Source organism: Protopterus annectens, chromosome 6.part1 (genome assembly GCF_019279795.1).
Source record: "Protopterus annectens isolate FY-2018-M chromosome 6.part1, PAN1.0, whole genome shotgun sequence".
Lineage (NCBI taxonomy): Eukaryota > Metazoa > Chordata > Ceratodontiformes > Protopteridae > Protopterus > Protopterus annectens.
Genome location: NC_056738.1, coordinates 195,981,406 through 196,006,445, shown reverse-complemented (window position 1 = coordinate 196,006,445; position 25,040 = coordinate 195,981,406).

The window sequence follows — 25,040 nt, the reverse complement described above, 5'->3', positions numbered from 1 at the left end:
ATGTTGCGATCTTTTGCTACTCCCCAAAACAGCAAATGTCCAGACTTCTTCAGCCTCTTCCTCTATCAGGCCATCCCCCAGAGACGCTCTGACCCAGGATTGGCCCCAGGGACTTCTTTATGCCTTCCTCCATTTCCTCTGATCCCTCAGGTGATCCAGAAAGCTACCGTTTTGAGAGCCAAATTGATTCTCATTGCCCCTTACTGGCCTCGACAAGTTTGGTTCCCGTTCCTCCATCATCACCTTTTGGTGCAGCCGTGGCATCTGGACCCAGTACCAGATCTTCTGATTCACCAATCGGGTCAGCTGCACCGGTCGATTCCTTCTCTCAACCTCACAGCATGGTTGCTCCACTTCCTTCCTTAGCCAGGCTTCCTTTGATCTCTAACCCAGTTAGAGACATCATAGTAGCTTCACTAAAATCCTCTACCAGGAGGATTTACACAAGCAAATGGAAACGTTTCTCTTATTGGGCTAAGGCCCAAAATATTGATCCTTTTACTGCCCCTGTTCAGGCAGTTCTGGACTTCTTAGCAGAGATTTTTCATGCAGGCTCCTCTTCTTCCACAGTCAGACTTCAATTGGCTGCTATTTCCAATTTTCATGTCGGGATAGCAGATCATAATATTATGTCCCATAGGCTCTGCAGGGCCTTCTTGAAAGGAATTTTCCTACTAAAACCTCCAATCAGGAATCCTCCTCCTCAGTGGGATCTAAATTTAGTGCTGACATCCTTGATTCTTCCCCCCTTCGAGCCAGCTGCTTCTTGTTCCCTGAAATATCTTTCTTGGAAAACATTATTCCTAGTGGCTATTACATCTGCCAGGAGGGTGTCTGAACTTCATGCTCTTTCGGTTCGACCCCCCTATTTGGTTTTTCACAAAGACAGAGTATCTTTGAGAACTAACCCAACCTTTTTACCTAAGGTCGCTTCAAAGAACAATTTGAATCAATCCATTGATCTTCCGGTATTTTTCCCTAACTATTCAGATAGAGCTGAACAAAAGCTACATTATCTTGATGTCCACCGTCAACTTAGATATTATTTGGACAGAACAAAAAAATTTAGGAAATCTGATCAACTTTTTGTTTCCTATGCGGATAATAAAAAAGGCCTTCCTGTTTCTAAAGTAACTTTGTCCAGATGGCTTTCTTCGGTCATCTCTGAAATTTATACGCTCAGGGGAAAACAGCTGTGCTCAAAACCTAAAGCACATTCAACTAGGAGCTTAGCTACTTCTACAGCTTTTCAAGCTAGACTTCCTTTGGACACTATTTGTGCAGCGCCACTTGGGCTACTCTTCACACTTTTGTTTCCCATTACAAATTGGACTTGGCCTCCAGGGACAGAGCCAGTTTTGGCTCTACAGTCCTCAAGAGTTTGTTCCATTGAGCCACCCAGGATAGAGGTGCTAGGGACGCGTCCCATCAAGCAAGAATGAAGGCGAGATTGACAACTTAACATTAAGAAGTTATGTACCTACCATAACGTTCCATGTTAGTTGTCTTCTCGCCTTCTTTCTTGCGACCTCCCTCCTTCCCCTGGCCTGGACAGACCTTGTATAAGAAACTGTTATGCTAAAGACCATTCAGACCTGGTCCTTTTTCCATCTGTAAGTTTCTTTCTTCCTTTGGGAAGTATTTTATGCTTGGTGCTATTGCCCTTTGTCAGCAAACGAGATCTGGGTACTTACCGCCTTGCATCATGGGATATGGGGCTGCCTCGAGCTGGTAAAAGTGACTCTCGAGCTTAGCAAGTGCCGAGTCGGAGCCGAGGGATCGGCTCCGAGCCCATCAAGCAAGAAAGAAGGCGAGAGAAGACAACTAACATGGAACGTTATGGTAGGTACATAACTTCTTATTTCTCTACTTTGACTTCGAGAGGCATTCAGCTACATTTTAAGGTACATACAAGAGTCAACCGTCTCTTGCAGTATGTATAATTCGCAAAACAGGTCATAAACAAATTTTTCATGTTAAACTTGCTCAAACTATTTCTTATTCACAAAATATGAAGTGAAGCATACAGATTGCTCTAAATGATATTAAAATGAGTTGAAATGTCTGATATTGCTGACCACATTTTTCAGTACGTTCTTTGCAAATCTGTATTTTTTATATTAACTGAGGCTATCCGAGTTATCAGAAGTGTATGAAGTGCTCCCATGTTTGTGCAGTGTTACAGTAAACTTAATTTGCAAAATACAGCCATTTCAGAGCATATTTCTCAAAGTACAGTATTTCGAAGAGTTTATTGTGCATTTGTGTGTTACTGCAAGCTGCAAAGAGGCAGTTTGTTCGTGCATAATTACAAGGGCCATATTTTCAGTGTATTTGTGAATATTTGTTGGCATGGCTGAAGGATTTCGAAAACCATGTCCACAAGTGTTTGATAATATTGCTGAGAACTGGAGAGTGAGCAAGAGTATGACATATTCATACATGCTGCATTTTCTGTTAAAGATGACTGTACAAAGGCATTTATTTAGCTTAATTTAGCTGGGTCAGGAGTCATTGAAAGTTAATGTTCATTTGTGTATGCGCCTGCTATCTTTGCTTGAGAGGTGGAAAACTGTCATATTGTTGTACAGGCTGAGTCAAGGTAGGATCCTGAGTGCTTAAAATGTAAAGTTAGAGAAATGTGTAACCCCCAGATCAACATTACAATGACAAGGCACTTATTTTACACAAGAGTCAAAAGCCAAGTGAACTTTTTGCAGTGTATATAATTGACGTGAGAAATAAAGCTAAAACATGCAGATATGGTGACTTAAGAGATGAGACTATTTGTCAGATGTATGAGCTCACAGAAAAGCACACAGATATGCTTACAAATGAGAAGTGCATGTTTCCAGTAACTTCTAAGCCTCACATTGATAGTATGTAGCATGTGGTTAAAAGAAGCAGGCCCAAGCATGTGGCAGCTATATGGTTTATTACCAGGGACTGCTGCAGGTTTCCTCAGAGCTTTCTAGCAAGTTTTAGAAACTGCACAGCCTCAGTGAAGTATTGAGTTGTCAGCAAACTCAAAGCATTGGCCACAACTTAATTTCATTGTTAACTGTAGTAATTGTGGTAACAGTCATGAATCTAAGAGAAAAATACTTGGCTTTTGGTCAGCAATGCCACAAATGTAATAAATGGAATCATTTCAAAATATTTCTAAATCAAAAGCCACACATTCTTCCGCATTAAACACAAGAAGCTCCGTGTTTAGCGATTTTTGATTGGCCCGTATACCGGCATACGGGCCAATCAAAATCGAACACGAGCTTGTGTTTAATGCAACTTCTGCATTAAACACAAGAAGCTCCATGTTTAGCAATTTTTGATTGGCCCGTATGCCGGTATATGGGCCAATCAAAAAAAAAAAAAAACAAAGCGGAGGCTGCCTGGGATTTAAACCGGCAGTCCAGGACCCTGGATCAGGCTGCTGATCTCGGGACAGTCCCCCCCAAATAGGGACGTCTGGCAACCCTGGTCATTGCTTAGTGAAACAGTCAATGCAGTTGATTTATGGGCCAAGAATGAAGTATTTTGTACTGTTCAGATAAATGGCAAACTCATAGAGCTCAAAGTTCATACTGGCTCAAAGTGCAATGTTATGTCTGCAGAAACATTTGATAGAATATGTGCTGGTGAAAAGCTTGATTTGGCAAAGTGTATGAAGCTTGTTGCATATGGTGGTGAAGAGATTCAAACTGAAGGCTCAGTAGTGCTTTCATGTTACTGTGCTGGTAGAATCTACGACTTATTATTTTATGTGGTCAAGAGGCACGTCCAGTCATTATTAGGACTCAGGGACTCCTTGAAAATGGGACTGCTTTCATTTAATAAGGAAATTCACCGTGTCAGCTTAAAAAACACTGCTCTTAAGTTCAACCAGTCTATTTTTTTCTACCTATGCCGATCTTTTCAAAGACAAACTAGGCAAGCTTCTAGTTGTGTACTCCATGAAGTTAGTGGAATGGTCAACATTAGTAGACTCTTACTCTGATTGGATCGACAATCTAGCATCTAGTACTGTCATTACTAAGATGAAGCGTCATTTTGCAGTGCATGGATCTCCACAGAAAGTTATTTCTGACAATGGCATGCAGTTTACAAGCCAACAGTTCAAAAGATTTGCCGAAGAGTAGGACTTTACATGAGTAACCCAGAGTATCCTCGGTCCAAAGGTTTGGCAGAACATGCTGTCCAAAGTGCAAAGTAGTTACTAGAGAAGTTAAAATGAGACAATAGTGATATTTTCCTGAATCTCTTGAATCTCAAAAACTTTCCTTGTGATAAACATCTTGGGTCACCTGCTCAGAGACTTCTGTCGAGACAAACCAGAACCACATTACCAATCATTAGTGAATTGTTGGTTTCATGTGTCAAGAACAACAGGTCAGTAAAAGCTAATCTGTTGAAGAAGCGTTTAACCCAGAAGAACTACTACAGTAAGACCAGCAAACTGCTCAGTCCATTACAAGAGGGAGAAGTGGTAAGGATGCAAACATCTAAAGGTTATGATCGGATTGGAGTCATGAAGAACATCTGCCCAGAGCAGAGATCATATATTGTGGAATCACAAGGAGCAGTTTTTAAGCATAATCTGAAGGATTTGATACTGGTGTCCGAGCCTATACCACAGCACATAGCCTGTGAGAAAGACTGTTTATCTCAGAGTGAGTTGTCCGGTGCTCCATTTCCAGATGAAGTTCCAGAGAACATTTCCATTCCTGTAACGAATCCTGAAGTTCCTGATGTGAGCTGTTCACCGAAACCTGTCCCCATTGTCAAACCCAGTCCTGATTGTTATTTTACGAGATTTGGTCGTATCTCCAGGCCATGTTCCAGATACATGACAACTTGGACATGAACATTGTGTTTTGTTTTTGATGTCTATATTGATGCATGTTTAACTGCAATGTTATTTTGATAAAGGGCAGTCTTTTCTTTAAGAGGGAGGATGTAGATCAGTGTACATATCTCTTTAAGAAACCTCCTCTGGGCATGTACTAAGCGTATTGATTACTGAGCATGTGCAGGGACAGAGTGCCATTTTGTAGTTAGCTGTTGAGATGCAAGCATATATGTGTGTAAGCTCTATCTGTTAATAAGTTTGTTCATATTTAGTGATACAGTTATCTATCCTCGTGTTTCTATAAAATAAAGCATCTTAAATGAACTACCCCACGTGCTTGTTTTCCAAGGATTAGGGGATGAGCACCACTTGTCTTTTTTCATATTCTTCTTTGCTAACATTAAAAAAAACTCTGTTGTATATTTCTTAGCTTAACTGTTGTTTTTTCTTGGCTGTCATGTCTGACAAACCTAGAGGTTTTAAAAAGTGTACTTCTTGTGGGCATAAGATCCCAAAATCAGATGCCCACAAGGAGTGTGTTTATTGCCTTGGTCCCGATCATTTAGATATGGCCTGTACACTCTGCTCTACTTTTAATACTAGAGCTTTGGCTTGATAGGTGTAACAAACTTATATTAAAAGGTTTACTTCCTGCTGCTTCATCTATCGGGGCTCAAACACCTTCAAAATCCAGGAAAGTAACTTCTTTGGAGCACAAGAAGAGGTATCTGCAGAAGTACCCCATGTCTTCATCACAGTTTCGAGAAAAAGTTAGAAAGTTACGGATCCGACGTCTTTGGATCAAAGTCTCTTAGCCTACCAACGGACCTGAAGCTATCCTCAGATCCAGAGGTTTTGGCTCCAGTAGTCATCTCTCCTTCACTGACATCCATGCTGGAGGCTATGTTTTTGGATCTGAAGCCTTGTACGTCTCTTAGAAGCTGTATTACTGAATACTTGGTAAAGCCTGATTCACTCTCCTTGTCTGTGCAGTTGTTTGACTCCAAAGAAACATTCCAGGCCCCTTCCACAGCATCTTCTTGGTCCTCCAGAAGTTTATCCAAAGTTGATGTAGATAGGATGATGCGAAAATTTCTCAGAGCTCAGATACAGATGGGGGTCTTGCCAGCTCCATCCCCTACCAGATCCATGGGTGTGCACTCAAAGTCCATTCTACCTCCTTCTCCAATCCGACCTGTGGTTTTGGAGCCACAGAATTTGAAATCCCCAAGAGGTTCTGCATTGGATGTGAGGAAAAATTTCCTCCTGCACTCCGACTGTTTCCCTGACAGGTTCTTCTCCGATATCCTCGGATCAAAATGGGTCATGGAGCCGAAGTGTCGGTGTTGGGTTCGAGGGGGTAGGGTTGGGTTCAGTTTTGCCAGATCTGTCTCTTCCCCTTGGAGCTTCAGCCCTAGACAGTTCAGATCTGATTCTTTCCTTGAGGCTCGGATTTGGGGGTAGATGTGGTCTACTTCCTCAGGAAGCTTCAGCTCTGAAGGAGTGGATCGGGTCTTCTCCTGATCCCTCAGCCTTCATGGTGGTGGAAAGGGCTTTTTCTCTGCAGAGAGAACCGTCTTCCCATATTTCTGATCCTACCCATTTACTGTCACTAGTTCCATGCTCTGAGTCACTCAAGCCTATTCCAGAGGGACAACCAGATTCCAACAGGCCTCCAGTCAGTTCCAATAGAGGAACTTCTCCTCTCTTCCGACACCTCTCCAGAACACCCATTGGAAGATGTCCTTTGGAAGAAGACTTGGAAAAGGAGACACCATAGACTCACCCTTGGAGTCTCTCATGGAAGACACTGATTTTGATAAAGGTGAGGGATCCCCCATATCACCACTGGATGACATCTCCTTTGGAGATATTCTAGAGATCCTAAAGCAGAAAGTTGGTTGGTCATCCCAAACCCCTTCTCCTAAAGAATAGGTGTTCTTTGGAGGCTTTTGGTTCTGGCCCTTTTACATCTTGGGTCACTTCCTCCCCGGTGGATGAACTTATTGATTTGGTTTCTCACCGAGCATGGAAGAAGCTGGATACTGACGAGCCAATCCCCAATTGCCCTGACAAGTTCTTGGGACCACCGGCAGACAGACCCCACTGGAACAATGGAGTCCCAGTTGATGCAATGGTTGTGGTGGCAGCCACCAAGAAAGAGCTAGCATAACAGAGCTCTGCTGTCCATCCACCTAAATGAGAGTCTAGAGTGTTGGTTGGAAAGCTAGTGTTTGCCTCAGCTACCTTCTCCCAGAGGTCACTGAATTACCTGGCGCATTTTACTAGACTACAGAGAGATTTGACTAAGGAACTTTCAGATACTCTGAGTCCATGTCTGTTGAAGATTTCAAAAGAACATCCTGTCAGTTAGCTACTTATCTATTTTGAATGCTTTGATGAGGTTAGTCTCGCACACAGCTGAAGGTATCATGAGCAGCTGGTTCAGGCATCGCCATAAGGAGACATGCCTGAATGCGATCATGTGACTTTGCAGAACTTTTTAAGATGTCCTTTGTTAATGCCTCAGTCAAGTCAGTAAAGGATACGTTTACCTGCAGCAAAAAAGATGGAAAACCCTGTCTGCCGTAGGGATCAAGTTTTCTATGTCTCAGCAGACCTTCTCTAGGAACCAGAGAGATGGTGAGAAAATGTGGTTCCATAAATCTCGGGGACCCTTTCAGGATTCTCATGGGGAAAATTCCTCCAGAGGAAGAAATTTTAATGGTGGACATTGCCCTAGGGGCACAGGAGGCCTGCAAAAACCAGTGTGTTAGAGATTTTTTCAAACAGGCCTTTCAGCTCTCACTGACTGTCCTACTCTGGAGGCAGTTGAGGGTTGGTTTTCTTTGCATATGGACAAACATCACAAAAGATTCATGGGTGCTAAAAATAATATCCAGAGATTATTGCATACCATTTTTCCTTCTTCCTCACTATTAAAGGAATAAACTTCCCGACATTCCATCCAGTCAGAAGAAGGCAGCAGCACAAGAAATCCAAAAGCTGCTAAACAAAAGAATCATCCAAAAGTTCTACCCACATCAGATAGGATTCAGAACTTATTCACACTTCTTTTTAGTGCCAACGAAAACCGGGGACCTCAGACCCATTTTAGATCTAAGCAGATTGAACCAGTGTGCAAAGGAAGTTTTGAATGGTCATGCTTCAGTCCATTCTGCCTTTTCTGCACTAGGATGTACTCTGTAGATCTTCAGGATGCATACTATCATATCAAAAGAGACAATCCAGAAGACACCTCTCCTTTCGCCTGGGATCCAGTCATTACCAATTCAGAGCTCTGCCGTTTGGACTCACCACAGCCCCCCAAATGTATGGCAGTAGTTGCATCTCACTTGAGACTGAAATTATTCCAGTTGTTTCCATATCTAAATGACTGGCTCCTTACTGCCCCATACAGGCATCAACTTCAACATGCCAGGGACTATCTGCTCCAGATTTGTGACACTTTGGACATTATGGTAAATGTCAAATCAAAACCTACACCAGTTCAGAGCCTGGAATTCATCGGGACAGTTTTAAACACAACTACACAGATAGCATCTTTGCCTCTACACCACATTGCTTTTATCAGAAGTCAAGTTCAGGCTATCCTTTACCAGTCATCTCCCCCAGCAAAGTTAGTGCTTCAAGCACTTGGGTCAATGTCAGCTGCCATAATACTACTACTTCTTGCATGCTTCTTTATGCGGGTTGTCCTGTGGACTCTAGCTGTATAGTGGTCATTTCTATATCAACCCATGTCTTTTCAAGTCAAACTCACCCCGATTTGTAAACAACACATTTGCTGGTGGATACATTCAGATGATCTTTTTCTGGGCAGACCCTTTGTTCCACTGAATCCAGTAGCCACAGTGACCACGGACGCTTCAGCTGGGATGTGGTGGGGCATTTCTTGGGGAGAACTGTCCAAGGCATGTTGTCCCCCGAAGACACGAAGTTCCATAATAGTATCATAGAAATGAGAGCAGTCCTTTTAGCATTGTAAGCATTTCAAGATTCTCTACCCTTGGGGACTATTGCAATTCAGACCAACATGTCTATAGTCTGGTACATCAACAAGCAAGGAGGAACCTGCTCTTACCCCCTTTGCAGAGAGGCCATGAGGGTTTGGGAATGGACAATCTCATCAGACCGCTTTCTAATTGCGATGCACATCATGGGGAAAACCAACATGCTTGCAGACTAACTAAGCAGATCCATTCTGATGTCTCACGATTGGTCTGTCAATCAGTTGGTAGCAAATACAATCTTCAGGCTTTGGGGGCAACCTTGCTGCGACCTATTTGCCACTGCTGTCAACAAGTGCAGTGAGTACTTTGCTCTAATCCTCCCTCAGGGATAGTCTCCGAGAGATGCTCTTCTTCATGCTTGGCCATTGGGTCTCCTGTATGCCTATCCTCTTCTTCCCGAGTCCAGTATTTTTGCAGAAAGCAAGCAGGCTGAATAGTTCAGTAATACTCATTGCCCCCTTCTGGCCTTGGCAAGTATGGTTCCCCTTTCTATGGTCTAATTTTCGTTATCCCCCATGGATACTGGAGCCTACTCAGGATGGTATATTTAGAGCCAATGCAAAGAAAATAAGAGGCTCACAAATTGAAGACTTAGCTTGGTTGGGTCTTTCGTGTAATAATTGCTAAGTGGGTTGTCTGACCTTTTTGCCCTTTGGTTTTGATGGTATTTAGGATATTTTTCAAGCACCTTAATGTGTGTGGACATCAGGCTTGATTTTAACTGTATTTCTAAAGTATAGCCAAACAATCCAAGTATACTGTACTGATGAGCTTAAAAAAGGCTGAAGTATGCATGTCTACAGCTAGTGGAGTTTGGCTTTACTGGCCTGAATGTACCTGTAAAGACTTAAAAAGTAAAATGTCATGGGCATTTAAAAGGTATGTACTGAAATACTCTTTATATCCTTAAGGGGTCATTTGCATGCATCTCATGGGCCTTGAGTATAGGAGGTTTAGGTTATTACACAGTGAAGGCTTTAGCTTGGCTGGGTATTTCTTGCAATTTTTTACTTAATGGTTTGTCTTTGTGGCATTATTATCCTTTAGTTTGGAATCTCAAATTCAAGGATATAACTGGTGTGGTAATCAAGAAAAGTCAGTTTTATTTGTAGATGATATTGTTTTGTACTTGATAAATCCTGTGAAGGACAGTCTGGTGTTGTGAAATATTTTGAGACAGTTTCAACACTTTTTGGGATATAGAGTTAAAACAAATACTATAACATTAAACTAAGTGCCCACACATGAAGCAGTACTCATATTATTGGAGACACTATGAGTTGAATGATTTTATGTGTGGATTAAAAAGGATTCTGTTATGTCAGTTAAGAATATGTGGGCATAGATTAAAAAATATATAATACAAAAAAATGAGAAATTGGAAGCTCTTTATTGTGGAGTTGGATAGTAAGATACAAGCAGTGAAAATTATTTTAGTCCCTTTAGTTTCATGTACAGGTCTGGTATATTGTTTATCAATGATAGGAGAAGTTTTTGATGATTACTGAAGAGTTGAATTTATTGGGGGGAGGGATAGGGCAAGAGTTACATGGATATAAGTGGATAAGTTGATCCTCCCCATATAACAAGGCGGTATAGGATTACCAGATTTGAATGAATATTTTAGAGCTATGCATTTAAGGCTGATGTACATAACACAAGCACAAGGTTGTAAATCAAAGCGGAAAGGGGTGATGAAATGAAGGAAGTTAAGAAATAAGGGGAGAGTGGAACTGTGGATCTGGATCCTTAAAGAGAATAATAGCAACCATACAGAATATTATATTCATAAAGGTAAAGGTATTCTAAGAAATCAACACAGGAAAGGAGAAATGAGATTTTGCCAATTGGGATGACTGCTAGAAGGGGTACAGAAAATAGGCAAGAGGGGGCTGGAATATACTGGAGAACATTTGCAAAGGAACCCAATGTATTGCAAGCAAATAACTACAGAGGGACAGGTATTTATTTCTTAAGAGTTTTATTTCCAGAAAAGTCCAGCTGGTCCACAAAAGGTCCCTTTCAGTGGAGGCCTGGGAGGAAGCTCCACATGTTTGCACATTTGTAAAAGACAGGTTACATATATTTGAACATAATTCTTACAAATATATTACACTAAAGCAAACATAACAGCTTCAAAAGTTAACCGAGAAAGTTCTAGAAACAGCATTCTCTGTATTCCAGCTGGGTTACACCTTAGGGCATATCTGTTACATTTTTACAACATTGCTGTTTTTTTCTTATGCAATAGAAAATAGGGTGGTGATAGCTTTATAGATTGGGGGATGAGCAAGTAATAGAGTGGTCTGTGGCCAGGAAGGCATTTGGACCATAGGTAACAGACTTCTTTCCCTATCAGGGATTGATGTCAGAGTATAAGCAAGGAGAAAGGGATATGGGAGTGCTAAGTAAAACATCAGCTCTGTTAAAGTTTTTAGTTGAGTCTAGAAGAGAAGCTGCTGTTGAAACGGGATAACTAGTAGGACATATAGAATGTTGCATACTAGCTGTAAAAATCAGTTGAGGAGGATAGAAACAATTGGGTTCATAGGTGTGTACTAAGCTAATGGCCCTGGAGCCTTTACAAGCCTAGCCCATAGAAGTGTCCTGGCATTGTGCCACCCGATGTTAGCTACCAGTGCTTCTATCAAGTAGAGCCACTGTAGGAGATCCCCGAGGTGAACTTTCTATTTCCCATCCACTCTTCAATATTTCTCTTGAAGAGGGCCAGTGAGGTGCTCTGCTTGACATGTATGGGAAGTTTATTCCAGAGCATGGGCAGTCTCTGGGTTATGAACCTGTCCCTCCAGCATGTTCTTCTGTTTGTGGTAATGAGGTTGAGGTCTCTGGAGCATGTGGTGCAGAGGGATTGGGATTTCTTTAGATGTAGCACTTCTAACAGAGCTGGGTCAGACAAGGCTTTGTACGTCAAGCAGAAATCGCCTGTTAGTAGATAATATGAGACAGAGAATAGCTGGAGTTTTGAGTCTGTCCATGTAGGACATGTGTTTAACCACTAGGATCCTCTTCGTGAGGTACTTTTGTGGCTTTTCCAGCTGTTGCTTGTGTCTAGTGAGGTACTTGCCAAATGGGGCATTATACTCGATGATTGGCCTAATGAGGGAAGAGTAGAGAGAGATGATGACGTCTTTCTTCCTGGATGCAAAACCCTTGGTAATGAGATGTGCCACATAGAAGGACTTTCTTACCACAGTGGCAATGTGGTGGTCGAAGGAGAGGCTGCTGTCAGCCTTTGTCCCCAGATCTCTAATAATGCCTTCAGTGTTCAGTGGGCCGCCATCGATGTGGCAATTAGTAGGAACTGAGTTTTTCCCAAAGGGGATGACAATGCATTTTTTAGCATTAAGCTTAAGGCCATGGTTTCGACAGCAGTCATTGGTCTCAGTGAGGCCTTTCTGTGGGATGTCTACATCACTTGGGGAGTTAATAATGGCTCCCAGCTTGCAGTCGTCTGTGAACTTGGTCAGCCAAAGTACCTATGTGTTGGCCTGGACTTCTGAGAAGTAGATGCCAAACAGGAGGGGACACAGGACTGATCCCTGTATGACTCCACTTGTGACTGGTCGTTAGTCTGACTTGGAGTCCTCTTCTTTCACACTGTGGGTTCTGTCAGCCAAATTGCAACCCACCTAGTGATATAGGGGTTGATGCCTAGTTTGGTGAGTTTATCAATAATTCCTGAGTGAGGAATGGTATCAAAGGCCTTGGCCAGATCGAGGTAGGCTGTATGAACTGCCTTGCCCTCATCCACAGCTCTGGTGACTAACTCAAAGAAGTCAACCAGGTTGAGCAGGCATGATCTACCTTTCACAAAACCAAATTGTGTGGGATCTAGAGTTTGGAGATTCCCTATATCCTTGTTAATTAGATCCATGATGATGCGCTCCATAGCCTTACATATCAGACTTGTCAGGTTAATGGGACGATAATTCCCAGGGTCTGTATTCGCTCCCCCTTTAGGTGGTAATCCATTAAGTACAGAAGAAGTCATTAGGGACCTGGGGACCCAAGTTGATAGCAATCTCTCATTTGACAACCACGTGGCCAACGTGGTTAGAAAAACATTTTATATAGCCCACCTAATCATGAAGGGATTCACATCTAGATCAGGGGAGGTCATCGTGGCTCTTTACTCATCCCTCATCAGGCCCATAATTGAGTACAATGCCCCTTTTGGGATGTACCTTACCAGACACCTGCAGCAACTGGAAAGACCCCAAAAGTACCTCACCAAGAGGATCAAAGGGCTCAAACAGATGCCATATGCTGCCCGGTTAAAGAAACTCCAGCTCTACTCAGTGGCATACCGCCTGCTCAGAGGCGATCTGTGCCTGATGTATGAAGCCATGTCCAACCCGGAATTAATGGACATGCTGCACCTCAGAAAATCCAAATCCCATCGAGCTACGCGCTCGAGAGACTTGAACCTCAGCACTGAAATAAATAGGACATGCTGGAGGGACAGATTCATAACCCAGAGGCTCCCTTCACTCTGGAATAAAATCCCAGTCCAGGTTAGGCAGAGTCCCACATTGACTGTCTTCAAGAGGAATCTTGATGAGTGGATGGGAGATCATAGGTTTACCCCGGCTATCACTTCTGTGTCACTGTTAGACAGAGGCACAGTATACTAACCTCAAAAAAAGGCATAGCAAAATTAATTTAAAATGGGTGGCGAAAGCCAAACACACTCTGGCTAGGCTTATAAATGCCCTAGGGCAGATAGCCTAGTATGAACCTAAGAGGGATGACTGCAGCAGTCCGCCATTTGGTAGGGACAAAGCCTGAGATGAGGCTGTGATTGAACAGGGCACACAGATGTGGTGCCAGTTCACTTTGTAGTTCATGTAGAACACATCCGGGGATATTGTCGGGTCCCATGGAATCTGTATTCTTGGCCTTGGACAATGCAGCTTTAATCTTTGCTGCAGTAATGCTGAGTGCCTGGCATTCCTCCTGTATTGTGATTGGTCCTTTGGGAATTTCCATTCATCTTTATCATTATATACCTTTGATTTATTTCTGTGTCGTAAGAACTATGTCTGTGTATTATTTTTTTGTTTTAATATACTTGCTATTTTCTACTGCCGTTAATTCCTCTGGGAATTCTAACTTACTTCTGTGTTGTTTGTATGCTTAATACTGCTTTTAAGCAGCTGTGAGGCTTTTCTACAGTGTTTTAGGACTTGTACTGGAAAGTTGAAGTTCTGTAGTGTGAATTGCACATTAGAATCTGTCTTATGTATGTAGAGTTGCAATTTATTCACTACTAGTGTTTTTTTTTTTTCACTTCTAAGCTTCATTTTAAAGTTCTGACAGAAAATATTATATATTTTCACATTTTAATTCATTTATATATCTACTAGTGATTTAATGCCACTTTAGTCATGTCTATCATTAAACCACAAATCTGATGTCAATTTTCATTCTGTCCTCAACTGGTGGGTTCGGATCCAACTCAGCCATTGCTAAAGCTCATTGCAATCAAAAAACCCTCGAGCTTCTCCCTTACCCATAACGCACCAACCCCAATTACCTCAGATCCCATTTGCCACTTCAAGCAGAAGATGTGGTCTTTCATCACTCTCGAGTGTACACCAAGTAAGTTTCATATTTTCTTTCAAATCTTGTTTAAAAAACCTTTATATAATTTACCGTAAGTCCGTCTATAAATTTCTTGTGGTTTTCTTACATTTTCTCATATTTCCTTCTATCCTTAGTACTTTTTCTCTACCTGTCAGGGATTCACTGGAGAATCTTGAAATACTGAAATCCCAAATTTCAGTATTTCGAAATTCTATGCCCGAAAGCTTTAAATCCTGAAACCCCATTACCGCGAAATTTAAAATCGCGAACCTACACTACAAATACACCACACACATACACACAATCTCCCCCCAATCAAACATACAGGTCTACACTACAGACAAGGAAGGGGCAATCCCCCCTGCACCCCCCATGTGTGGGGCTGCGAGATCGCACAATCACACACACAACGGTAACTCACACCCATACATTTCACAGCCCCTTGCACACACACATCACAGCCAAAGCACACACTAACATGCACTAAAGCCCCTAACCAACACAGTCATACATACTTACCCAAACTTACACCTATCCATTCACACACCTCAACACCAGCAACTCCGAACTTCGGTATTTTGAATTTCGCGCTTCTGGTGTTTCGCGTTTTAAAGCTTTCGGCTATAGAATTTCGAAATACTGAAATTCGGGATTTCAGTATTTTGGGATTCTATAGTGAACCCACCTCTCAGATACTATCGTTAGTATCTCTCTTCCCCTATGACAGTGTTGTAGTTCCTTTTTTACCATTGTTCGTATTTCCATCTCCCCTTTACCTCTTTTCCCCTCTTTAAAAAAAAAACAAACTACTTCTTATCAGTCAAAGTAGACTTTATTGTCATTTAGGATTACACAAGTGCAGCCTAAATGAAATTCCGAGTATCAACTCACCAGAGAGTACAAAGGAAGCAAGGATAACAAGAACAACAGTATAACAGTTCAATTTAAAGAAGATGTTCAATACAAGACCCCAGAAGGATAAATAAGCCAATAATAACAGCAAAAACACACAAACCCCCACCAGGCAGTCGTAAGAAGAATACTGTACATAGCAGCATGATAGAGTAGGATTGCACATCTTAAGATTGTCATCCTTTGTTCATCTACATCAGACAAACAGCAGGCAATTGCACATGAATAATAAAATGTAATGCTACATCAAAGGAAAAAACAAACAAAAAAAAAGATATTTCACACTTTTCAGCTGTGCTACGTATTGTGAATGATTGCTGACTAAATAATCTGTGGCTGGTATCAGAGTTTATGTCTCAACACTGTTTGGTAGAAGCTGTTTAAGTATCTGCTGGTCCTGCAGTGGATATTCCGATATCTCTTGCCCAAAGACAGTTGTATAAACCAGCCTTGTGCAGGGTGAGAGGGGTCAAGAATTATTTTGGATGCATATTTAATGCTTCTTGCTTTAAAAAGATCCTGGATTGATGGTAAGTTTGTGCCCATGTTTTTTTTTTTTTTTTTGGCAACTCGCACCACTCTGTGTAGCTTCTTTCTTTCTGCTATTGTACTGTTCCCAAACCAAACTGTGAAGCTGCTAGTGGGAATGCTCTCAACTGCTCCTTTGTAGAATGTGGTGAGAACAGTATAGAAAGTGGAGATATTGATGTGCTTTTTTGACCAACTGTTCAGTGTTCACAGCTCAAGAGAGATCCTCCAAAATGTACAGCCCCAAAACTTTGCAGATTTGACCCTTTCCACCTCTTCACCATTTATCATAAGTGGCGGATGTGTTGTTGACCTTTTCCTGAAGTGTATAATGATTTATTTTATTTTATTGACATTCAGGTCAAGGTTGTTCTTAGCACACCAGTCAATCAATGAGTAGACCTCGTCTCTATAAGCTCTTTCATCCTCCCCTTTGATGAGGCCCACAACCATAGTATCATCCGCAAACCTAATGATGTGATTGGTGTTGTATTTTGCAGAACAGTCATGGGTGAGGATGATGAACAACAGAGGGCTTAGCACACAACCCTGAGGAACACCGGTGTTGATTATTATGCATCCTGAGGTGGTATTGCTCACACATGTTTTCAGTGGTCTGTTCGTCAAGAAGTTGACGATCCAGTTGCACATGAGCTTGCTTAACTCCAAGAAGTAAAAGCTTGTCAATAAGCAGCACTGTACTGAATGCTGAGCTGAAGTCAATAAACAGCAGCTTGACAGAGTTGTTTCTTCCCTCCAGATGATCAAGTGAGAGGTGGAGTGCCATTGAAACAGCATCCACAGTGGTTCTGTTATCCCGATAAGCAAACTGTGTTGGGTCGAAGGTAGATGAAAGGTTTGCTGACAGATGCCTTTTAACTAGCCTCTCAAAGCATTTCATGACATTTGAAGTTAGAGCAACCGGTCTGTAGTTATTCAAGCAGGCTGGATTAGCTTTGTTGGGTAAAGGAACAATATTCATCACCTTGAAGCAAGAAGGAACTTTACCAGGAGTAAGGGAGGTGTTGAAAATATCAGAACTGAACATAGTTAGTCTGCACAGCCTTTAAGTACTTTGCCCACTATTTTATCAGGACCTGCAGCCTTCCTGGGGTTCACTTTCTTAAGCTAAGATCTCACTTCTTTGGTGTTAAGGCTGAGCAATCCCTCCTCCTGGTTGATAGGTAGCCTTGTAGCAGCCACGTTGTTCTCTTCATATCTGTCAAAGAAGGAGTTCAACCTGTCCAGGAATGCAATGCTGTCTTCACACTGAGCTGACTTGGTTTTATAGTCAGTAATCTGTTGTATCTCTTGCCAGAGACTCCTGGTGTCCCTTGTGTCTGCAAACTGACTTGTTGATTTCTTTTCATATTCCCTCTTGGCCTCTCTAATGCCCCTTTTTAGGTTTGCTCTAGCTTCACTGAGACCCTCCTTGTCCTTGGCCCTGAATGCTGCATTTCTTGCCTTCAGGAGATCATAGACTTTGTTGCTGAGCCATGGCTTTTGGTTTGCTCTGATTGTGGTGCTTTTGATGTCAGATACATCATCAACACACGTAGTGATGTAAGCTATTACTGCTTCTGTGTAATCATCTATGTTCACTAGTCCATCTGACGTAGCTGCCTCTTTGAAAATGTCCTAGCAGGTGTTGTCAAAACAGTCTTGGAGACATTCCAAAGACCCATCTTGCCAGACCCTGATCTGCTTAACTGTGGGCTTTTCTCTGATCAGAGCTGGTTTGTAGGCTGGTAGAAGTATGATGGTAAGATGGTCAGCGCATCCTAGGTTAGGTTGTTGTATTGCTCTGTAGGCACCTTTGATGTTGGAATATGCCTTGGCCAAAGTGTTAGCACCCCTTGTAGAAAAATCTACCAATCGATAACAGTGGGGTAACACCTCTCTCAGATCTGCTTGATTAAAATCACCAGCAACCAAGTGTGCAAAGTCTGAGTTTTTCCTCTGTACCTTACAGATAGAGTTATAAAGATTGCACAGGGCCTCAGTGGTGTTTGCACTGGGTGGAATGTATACCACTGTTACGTATATTCCATTTAGCTCTCTAGGTATGTAAAAGGTCTGCGTTTTGAGGACAGGAACTCTAGATTGTCAGAGCATTGTGACTGAACAGTCTCACAGTTCTTACACCATCTTTTATTCACGTAGATGCAGACTCCACCTCCCTTGGCCTTTCCACACAAAGCTTGACATCTGTCTGCATGAAAGAGTGTGAGACTTTCTAAGCTAACAGCACTATCATTGATCTTGTTATGCAGCCATGTCTGAGTAATCATCAGTAAACACATAATCTGAAGTAGTTAACTTCATTTTATCTGCAACCTGTGGTATACGGATCCATATCGGATCCGAGCCGGCAACTTTTTTTCTAGCATCTGCTCCGAGCTCCTCCCCCTACCCATAATACACCCCCATCTCCTATCTTCCCTCAGATCTCGTTTGCCGTGCCATAGTAAGCATTGTGATCTCCTTTGCTTTGAGCTTCAGGGATAAGTAAGTTAATTCTGTTTTTATGTGCAAGTGGTAGTTAGTTTTCCCATCCTCCCCCCTTTAGTGTACGCTGTTCGTCGGTATAGCTTCAAAAAAAAAAAAAAAAAAAAACATTTTTTTATTGCTGAAAGTAGTTCTAGGCCCTCTTCCCTTCACTGTGTGTTAGTGTGTTGTGCTGTCTTTAGGGAGTGGTGATTAGTGTTAGACTATGGCTGATCAGCCTAAGTCGATTTTCAAACAATGCACAGAGTGTGGCCATAAGCTCTCACCGGCTGATGGTCACACACTGTGTGTAATATGTTTGGGAGTGCCCCATTTATCAACACAGTGTTCAGTCTGTGCAGGTTTTAACCCAAGGGCCCTCAGGGACAGGAAGGCCAAGTTAGTTGCCAAGGGTCTTTTCCCTACTGGATTCTGCCACGGCCTCGGTCTCAGGTACTTCCGTCCAACCACCCACCCAGACAGGGACTCAAACTCCCACTTGTTCTGGTGTTGGGGGAGATAAAGATAAAGAAAAAGCAATAGAGAGAGAAAAAGAAAAGGACAGAGAAAAGCACAAGGATAAAGAGAGGAAGAGGGATAGGCCTCGCAAGAGGTCCCCGGACAGGGAATCTTTCCCTGTCCGTGGACCTCTTGCAAGGCCTGTCCCGGACAGGGAAAGCTTCCCTGTCCGGGGACCTCTTGTGAGGCCTATCCCTGGACAGGGAAAGGCCTCGCAAGAGGTCCCCGGACAGGGAATCTTTCCTTGTCTGGGATAGGCCTCGCAAGAGGTCCCCGGACAGGGAAAGATTCCCTGTCCAGGGACCTCTTGCGAGGCCTATCCCCGAGGCCTTGCAAGAGGTCCCCGGACAGGGAATCTTTCCCTATCCGGGGACCTCTTGCGAGGCCTATTCCCTGTCTGGGGATAGGCCTCGCAAGAGGTCCCCGGACAGGGAATCTTTCCCTGTACCACCATACAAGACTTTGAGGCCAGCTTCTCCCAGGCTCCACTCACCCCGTTTCTCACCGGAGCCAGTGGAGTCTTCTGATCCAAGGCCTTCCTCACCCTTACTGTGCAGACCAGCCAGATCCGAGTTGGTTGCCTCTTCGTGATCAACCTGGAGCCTATCAGAATTGGAAATAGACAGGATGATGCGGAGATTCATTCGGACCCAAATACATATGGGAGTAGACCCCTCTCCCTCTGGAGGGGGGACCTCCATGCCCTTTTTCCACCCCATCTCTCATTTCCAGATCCATGCGGCAGCTTCGGGGTTCTTGGATCTGAGACTCTTTGGAGCTGGTAGCTTGGTGCCGACAGTTCCACCAACCTCAACTCCGGCTGTTACCTTGAGTTCCTCGGATCCAGCCAGTTTGGATCCGAGCGACTCTCGGAGCCATGGATAAGGAGTCGGACCAGAGGGAATGGATCCATCTTCAGCTCTGACCTTTTCAGATCTGAATCGTTCCCTTGGACCTCAGGCTACCCTCTCTTCGGCTCCGATCCCCGCTTTGGACTCGGGGAGAGCTTCTTCCTTACTGGGTGCCAAGGAGGTACGCTCTTCTTCGGCGTTCTGAGTGGTGGAGAGGGTTCTCTCACAGGGATTGAGACCTCAGCCCATCTCCTCGGATTCCACCCAGACTCCACTGGATTTGGTGACAACTCCCTTCATCCTGTCTCAGGGACAGCCCATGCCAGAGGAGCCCCAGGCTATTCCCCTTGAGGAACCCCCCCGTGGCTCATGAGTCCTCTTCAGAGAGTCCCACTGAAGAGGGCCCCTGTAAGCAAAAGTACAAAAGGAGACACTTGGACTCCCCTGAGTCCCTCACTACGGACATGGATTTAGATGAAGGATAAGGTTCCCCCAGGTCACCTCTCGAAGATGTCTCCTTTGAGACATCATGGAGATCCTCCGCCATAGGGAAGGTTGGTCAGCCCCAAAACCTTCTACGGATGAATCCGTGTTCCTGGAGGCCTTTGGCATGGGCCCATCTACTTCCTGGGTGTCCCCGCCAGTGGACCCCTTGGTGGACCATCACCACATGGGCATGGAAGGAGCCTGACGCCGTAGAACCCATACCCAAATGCCCTGACAAGATTCTTTCTCCTCCCACTGACAGACAACCTTGGTCTAAAGGAGCCCCCGTTGACGCTATGGTGGTCGCAGCAGCCACCAAGAAGGAACTGGCGCAAGAGAGTTCCTCAGTCCACCCTCCGGACAAGGAGTCCAGGTCGGTGGATATGTTTTGGGAAGCGCATTCATTCATCAGCGACCTTTTCCATCTGTACGTTGAACTATTTGGCACATGTGATACTGCTGCAGCGAGACCTTGTTTTGGAATAAGCTGAGTCTCCCCCAGAGTCCTTATCACAGCAGGACAAACAACTGTAAATGTTGACTCTGAAGTCGGTATCAAACATGTCCATGCGTCTCCTTTCCCACACCATGGAAGGAGCAGCTAGGGTGGCTGGGACAGGCATAGCCATGAGGCGTCATGCCTGGCTCAGGTTGTGTCACTTTTAGGACCCTTTAAAGGCGTCATTTACTAATGCTCCCTACAACGATTCCTCCCTTTTTGGGAAGACAGTATGTGACACTCTTGTCCAGAGCGAAAAAGATGGGAAGACTTTGTCTGCCATCAGGATCCGCTTCTCTAACCCTCAGCGGTCCTTTTCTAGGAACCAAAGAGGGCAAAAGAACATGTGGTTCCGGAAATAACAGTTTTCCTGGGAGTTTCAGGGCAACTCTTCCCCCAGAGGCAGAGGGGGACAGGATTGACGCCAACCCAGAGGTAGAGGGGGTCCCAGGAACTTCGGGTCTAGGTAACCTTATTCTGATAGGCCCACTCAGCTTCCCTGAGGGGTTGCCCAACTGTCCTACTCTGGAGGCAGTCGGGGGGGGGGGAGATTATCATTGCACCCAGCGGCATGGGAGTCCATAACTGCAGATCATTGGGTGCTACAAATAATATCCAGAGGCTACACTATCCTGTTTGTTGTCCCGCCAAGTGCTACAAGACACCTCCTGGATGTCCCACCCACTCACAGGGAGGCCGCAGCTCTAGAGGTTTCAAAGCTGCTTCACAAACGAGCCATCGAGCTGGTCCCCATCGACCAGTCCAAATTAGGCGTTTACTCCAGGTTTTTTTTAGTGCCAAAAAAGATGGGGGACCTCAGGCGCATTTTGGACCTGTCAACCTTGAACCTGTCCGTCGCCAAACAAAAGTTCCGGATGGTCACTCTACAGTCGATTCTACCTTATCTCCGAGAGTGCGACTGGATGTGCTCGTTAGACCTCCAGGATGCTTACTACCATATCAAGGTCCACAGAAGCTCCAAGGGGTTTCTTCACTACCGGCTGGGAGCCAGTCACTTCCAGTTCAGAGCTCTACCCATTGGTCTCACAACAGCCCCCAGGGTGTTCACCAAGGTAATGGCAGTAGTAGCAGCTCACCTGAGGCTTCAGGGAATTCAGGTATTTCCTTACCTGGACGACTGGCTTTTCGCTGCATCCACCAAGCATCTTCTGTGTCTGGCCCACGACTACTTTCTCCTCTTGGCAGATCAGCTGGGGATTGCAATCAATGTCCACAAATCTCTTTTGCAACCAGTACAAGTTCTAGACTTCATCGGGGCATGGCTATACACTTTGCAGCTAAAAGTTTTCTTAACACCAGACAGGATCTCACACCTCAGGGACCACATTGCTGTAATTGTGAACCTCAAGTTTCCAAAGGCGAGCGATGTACTTTGGGCCCTGGGCTCCATGGCTGCCTCGATTTCTATTCTCCCTTGCGCAGGCCTCCATGTGCGGGTCCTTCAATGGACTCTAGCTGTCCAATGGTCTTGGCTAGACCTGCCCATGGATTTTCCGATAAGGATCAGTCACACCTGTAGGATGTCTCTCCTTTGGTGGCTCCTTTCACCGGAGGTTGCAGCGGGACACCCTTTTGTGTCATCTCCAGCCCAAGCCACAGTGACCACGGATGCCTCCCAACTCAGGTGGGCTGGACACTGTTTGGGAAGGACAGTCCAAGACATGTGGTCCCAGATAGAGACCAAGTTGCACAAAAATGTTCTAGAGATGTGGGCAGTGTTTTTAGCGTTGAAAGCCTTCCACATTGTCCTTCCTCTGGGTATGATTGCAATTCAGTCAGACAACATGTTGGTTGTCTGGTATATCAACAAGCAGGGGGAACCAGATGTTATCCTTTGTGTCACGAGGCCATGAGAGTGTGGGAGTTGGCGATTTCCACCGGTCAGTTTCTGATTGCAATGCACATCCCGGGATGCTCCAACATTTTAGCGGACAGATTGAGTCAGGCTATTCTGATGCTGTACGAGTGATCTCTGAAACAGTCAGTAGCGGAGGAGATATTCCTTGCATGGGGACAGCCTTGCTGCGATCTCTTCGCATCTCCTTCCAACACAAAGTGCAGCGAGTTCTTCGCTCTAATTCCCTCACCAGGGGATGTCCCCAGAGATGCTCTAGTCCATGTTTGCCCCCCGGGTTACTGTATGCTTACCCACCGTTACCACTCATTCCGAAGTTTCTTCAGAAAGCCTGCTGTCTGGGGTGCATAGTGATCCTCATTGCCCCATTCTGGCCTCATCAAGTTTGGTTCCCCTTCCTTTGGTCTCATCTAACACCTCCATGGATTCTGGATCCCTGTCAGGATTTAATCTCTCATCCTTTGGGTGCTTACCCTCCCAATCTGGACAGTCTAAAGCTGACATCTTGGCTGCTCCAGTTCTCTTGATTGCCAGGACTCCCGGTCTTTCATCCCCTGTAAAATCTATACTAGTGGCTTCTCTTAAAGATTCCACTAGGAAGGTCTATTGCAGTAAATGGAAACGTTTCTCTATCTGGGCCAGTCAGAGAAACCTGGATACTTTTACAGCCCCTGTTCCAGCAGTGCTGGAATTCTTAACTAGTATTTTTCAGCAGGGAGCTAGCTCCTCCACGGTGAAAGTACAGCTGGCAACCATTTCTAATTTTCATGCAGGTGAAAATAAGATTGCACTCGCCTCTTCTAGGCTATGTAAAGCCTTTTTAAATGCACCTTCCTTTTGCGCACTCCCATCAAAGATTCAGTTCCTCCTTGGGATGTCACTTTGGTTCTCCAGTCATTAGTATCTCCTCCTTTTGAACCTGCTGCATCAATGGATCTAAAGTTTTTGTCTTGGAAGACAGCCTTCCTAGTGGCTATTACATCGGCTAGGAGGGTTTCTGAGCTGCAGGCTTTGTATGCCATGCCTCCTTATTTTGTCTTCCATAAGGACAGGGTCTCTCTCCGTACAAATCCTTCATTTTTACCCAAAGTGGGGATCTCAATCAAACATAAACCAAACAATCTACCCGTTTTCTTTCCAAATTTTCAGAACAAAGGGGAATATAAACTTCATTTGTTAGATGTTCTTAGACAACTTCATTTCTACCTTCATAGAACACAATCCTTCCATAAGTCCGATCAATTATTTGTCTCATTTTCCAAACCTCATTTGGGCAAGGCCATTTTCAAGGTTTCTTTAGCCAGATGGATCACTCTTTGCATTCTACACATTTACGAAGCCAAGGGGTTATCTCCTCCTGGTCTGATTAAAGCTCAGTCTACCAGGTCCATGGCAACTTCTGCTGCTTTTTGGTCTAAGGTTCCTTTGGATGACATTTGCACAGCAGCAACTTGGGCAAATTCTCATACTTTCATCTCCCATTACAAGTTAGATCTGATTTCCAGAGGGAGAGCATCCTTTGGCTCTACGGTGTTCAGGAATATCCTTCCATGAGAGCCTCCCAGGATTTGTTGAGTAGCTGGGGACCCTGTCCCACAGGTTGCAGATAAAATGAAGTTAACTACTTCAGATAATGAAGTTATGTACTCACCATAACGTTCCATCTGAGTAGTTATACATTTTTCTGCAACGTTCCCACCCTCCGTCCCCTGGACCTTTTCATGTCAATAAACATGTTAGGTTTATTTAGTTGAGTTGCTAATATGTATAGTTGCAGCAAACTCGATCTGAGGGAAGATAGGAGATGGTGGTGTATTATGGGTAGGGGGAGGAGCTTGGATCTTGGAGCAAATGCTAGAAAAAAAGTTACTGGCTCGGATCCAATATGGATCCGTATAACTACAGGTTGCAGAAAAATGAAGTATAGCATTATGGTGAGTACATAACTTCTTTTTTCTCACCCAATTTTCCTGTAGAGTTCCAGCATCGGGTCATCCATTTTACTATCCAGTGTGCATGCTTTTGCTAGCAGTATTGAAGGCAGAGCAGGCCTGTGAGGATTAATTTTTCAGCTTTGCAGCAATTCCAGCTCTGCAGCACTTTTTTATGGTTCACTGACATCTTTTCCTCTTCTATGTCGTCCTGAGTGTACCAGAACCTTCTGTCTCATATTTCAGGCACTTTAAGGCATGCTGGGTTAAAATACACAGCTCCAATATTTCTCTGAGTGTAGTAGGCCCTAGGCACTCTGCTGACTGCAGAGAATCTAACCAGCAGCATGAAACTGTTAACTGCTTAATTTTCAGAAGCTTCTGTCTGCTGTAAGTTAATTTACTTCCATTTAAAAGCCCAGAAAGTGATTTCTGTTGAAGTTTTGTGTGAGAAGAGGATG